Genomic DNA, 1,288 nt, shown 5'->3' with positions numbered 1-1,288 from the left:
ACTTCCTGCAACAAAAAATGAAACAGGGATGTTTTTGTCATCTTGTGCATGTCCTCCATTGTGTTTTCACTTAATATCAGAATGACCTCTGCACGGTCCACCATTCACTGAAGCAACTATTTGTGTAGGCCTTGTATATCCTGTGCGTTCTGGACAATTGGTTGAATAGAAATGGCTCTGGTAAACACTTTCCTTTAACTAGTCTTGCCCACTTGGGTAAGGAAACCATTTCCCTTCTTTGGGCTAATTCCATTGTCTCAGCAGAAATGCCTGCATTTATGTGCATGGCTTCCCAGAGGACAAAGCGAGGCAAAATAGGAACGCTTTGTTGATGAACATAAGGAGGCTTTTTTCTTTCTAAAGGCTAGAGTGGAGTGGGAATGCAGCATCCTGAATTGGCTCATTGTAGTTCTGAAAAACATTGCTGATGGCACAGTCTTCTTGTCATTCTCTCTCTGGATCATTAAGAAGAGTCCATAGAATTTGGGTTTCAAGGTTCTCACATGGCACAGGCATTCAGAAGGATATATTTAATACTGCAACTTTCCTTTGGTAAGCAGAGCTGCTCTTGGCCGCTATGAGAAATCATGAGCTGCATCAGTTCTGCAAAGGGGGAATGGTCTCTGCCTTCTGTCCTGCATGCTGGTTACATGTTGTCTGGGGTTGGCCTGGTCAAGCGCTGGCTGAAGGCCCACCTGGCCGGGCTGACTCTAAAACTCTCAAGACTGGTGACAGTGGTAGCACCCAATGTGCTGTCAGGGGTTTGGTGTGGGTCTGGTTTTGTTCTTTAGTTCCTAACTTTGTGACACAACTTTTAACACATTCTATTAATGTCATTTGGGTAAACTCTTTCTGCCTAGCAGTCCATGTTGCAAGAATGAGCAAGGACTTTCTACTTATCCTTAGAAGAGCTGCATTTGAGAATTTGTGTGTGTGTGTGTGTGAGAGAGAGAGAGAGAGAGAGAGAGAGAGACCTTTGTGAGCAAGAGTCCTTGCGTATGGTCCCTCAGCTTTGTGCACAAATGTACTGTATATGTCTTCACAGTATGTACTCTGTGTCTTTTTAGGGGCTCTCTCATTCACCCCAGGCTCCATAAACACTCTGGGCTGCCCTGTGTATATGAAGTGCATACAGAGCAGCGGCTGCCAGCCAAAACATGTCTTTTTAAGGTGACTTTTGATTGGAAAATGTGCTCCTAAGTACTAATCAATCTCTGTATTTGCTCTTACTACTCCAGGGTAGCCACTGACCACAATGTTGATAATACAACAGGCATTCTGAGAGAAT

The sequence above is a fragment of the Tiliqua scincoides genome, chromosome 4 (genome assembly GCF_035046505.1).
Source record: "Tiliqua scincoides isolate rTilSci1 chromosome 4, rTilSci1.hap2, whole genome shotgun sequence".
In the NCBI taxonomy this organism is placed as follows: domain Eukaryota; kingdom Metazoa; phylum Chordata; class Lepidosauria; order Squamata; family Scincidae; genus Tiliqua; species Tiliqua scincoides.
Note: the sequence above shows the minus strand (reverse complement) of the source record.